Raw genomic sequence first — 2,503 nt, 5'->3', positions numbered from 1 at the left:
AAAGAGAATTCAGCGACCTTATGGCACAAGTGTTTAGGTCATATATCTAAACAAAGAATTCAAAGACTTGTATCGTATGGAATTCTTGACCCTTTAGATTTATCAGACTTTGAGGTCTGTGTTGAGTGCATAAAGGGAAAACAGACAAACAAAAGGAAATTAGGTGCCGAAAGAGCTAAAGATGTGTTAGAACTAATACATACGGATATATGTGACCCTTTTCCTATGGCTTCTTGGAATGGACAACATTATTTTATTACGTTCAAAGACGATTACTCTAGGTACGGCTACTTATATCTTATACATGAGAAGTCTCAATCCTTGGATGTTTTCAAGTCTTTCAAGGCTGAAGTTGAACTTCAACTTGGAAAGAAAATTAAGGCTGTCAAATCTGACCGTGGTGGTGAATACTATGGCAGATATGATGGATCAGGAGAACAACGTCCAGGACCATTTGCGCTTTTCCTCAGAGAGTGTGGAATTGTTCCGTAATACACTATGCCAGGCAAACCTAGCATGAATGCTGTTGTTGAGCGACGAAACCGAACTCTTAAGGATACAGTGAGAAGTATGATTAGTCATTCTTCCTTACCAGAGTCTCTTTGAGGGGAAGCTTTAAAGACCGCAGTTTACATCCTTAATAGGGTGCCAAGTAAAGCAGTTAACAAAACCCCATATGAGCTTTGGACTAATAAAAGACCAAGTTTGAAACACTTGCACATTTGGGGTTGTCCAGCTGAGGCGCGGCCTTATAGACCGCATGAAAGAAAACTGGACTCTAGAACTGTTAGCTGTTATGTTGTTGGCTATGCTGAATGCTCTCGGGGCTATAAATTTTACGATCCGACTTCAAGACTCTTTTTTGAGACGGGAAATGCAAGATTTCTTGAGGAAGTTGATTTTGGGAAGGAAGAGAACATAAGGAATGTTGTCTTTGAGGAAGAACCGGTTACTGATTGTGAACAAGTTCTTGTGCCTATTACCATTCAAGGAATAAATTCGGTAATAGAAGTTAATGTTCAGAATATTGTTCCTGACAATATTTTAGAACAAGACAACAATGAGGTTCTCCCTCAAGTACCTATAGAACAAATTCAACAACCTCAAGAAGTAGAAGTGTCATTAAGGAGATCTACTAGAGAGAGGAGAAGTGCAATTCCTGATGATTATATTGTATTTCTTCAAGAACATGAGGATGGTATTGGGTTAATAGAAGATGATCCATTGAATTTTTGTCAAGCCATGAAAAGTTCTAACTCTCAAAAGTGGATTGATGCCATGAAGGATGAGATGAAGTCTATGCATGATAATAACGTTTGGGTTCTTGTTGAATTACCTGAAGGTGCGAAACCTATTGGTTGCAAATGGATATTTAAAACCAAGAGGGATTCAAAGGGTAATATTGACAGATATAAAGCTCGTCTAGTAGCTAAAGGCTTCACTCAGAAAGAAGGCATTGATTATAAAGAAACCTTCTCTCCAGTATCTTCGAAGGATTCTTTTAGAATAATATTGGCACTAGTTGCTCAGTTTGATTTATAGCTACATCAGATGGATGTTAAGACTGCGTTTCTTAATGGTGGCATTAAGGAAACGATTCATATGGTGCAACCAGAAAACTTTGTGTCAGATGGCTCAAAGTCTATGGTAAATTAAAGAAATCCATCTATGGGCTTAAACAAGCTTCTCGTCAATGGAATCACAAATTTCATCAAGTTATTACCTCGTATGGTTTTGAGGCAAATAAAGTTGAAGATTGTGTATACCATAAGTTCAGTGGGAGTAAATTTATCTTCCTAGTATTATATGTCGATGATATACTGCTTGCTAGCAGTGATATGGGACTATTGCATGAGACCAAGAGATTTCTAACGAAGAATTTCGAAATGAAAGATCTTGGGGAAGCTTCTTTTGTATAAGGTATTCAGATACTGAGAGATCACTCTCAAGGTATTCTAAGGTTATCACAAGAAAGCTATATAGATAAAGTCCTAGACAAATTTCGCATGAAAGACAGTAAACCAGGGGATACCCCTATAGCTAAGGGAGACAAGTTTAGTCTCGAACAGTGCCCCAACAATGACCTTGAAAGATACGAGATGCAAAAGAATCCTTATGCATCTACAGTAGGAAGTCTAATGTATGCTCAAGTTTGCACACGTCCCGACATAGCATTTGTTGTGGGAGTTTTGGGCAGATATTTGAGTAATCCTGGAAGGCATCATTGGAAGGCAGTCAAACGTGTTATGCGTTACTTGAAGAGAACAAAGGAGTACATGCTCACATATCAGAGGCATGAGAATTTAGAGATCATTGCGTACTCTGACTCCGATTTTGCTGGATGTCTTGACAGTAGATATTCCACCACTGGATATGTGTTTGTATTGATTGGAGGTGCTATCTCTTGGAAGTCTACGAAACAGACGCTTATAGCTCATTCAACCATGGCTGCAGAATTCATGGCTTGTTTTGAAACATCAGACCATGGAATATGGTTGTGGAA

The sequence above is a fragment of the Lupinus angustifolius genome, chromosome LG18, assembly GCF_001865875.1.
Source record: "Lupinus angustifolius cultivar Tanjil chromosome LG18, LupAngTanjil_v1.0, whole genome shotgun sequence".
Classification (NCBI taxonomy): domain Eukaryota; kingdom Viridiplantae; phylum Streptophyta; class Magnoliopsida; order Fabales; family Fabaceae; genus Lupinus; species Lupinus angustifolius.
The sequence above is the reverse complement of the archived record's forward strand: the minus strand, read 5'-3'. Positions refer to the sequence as shown.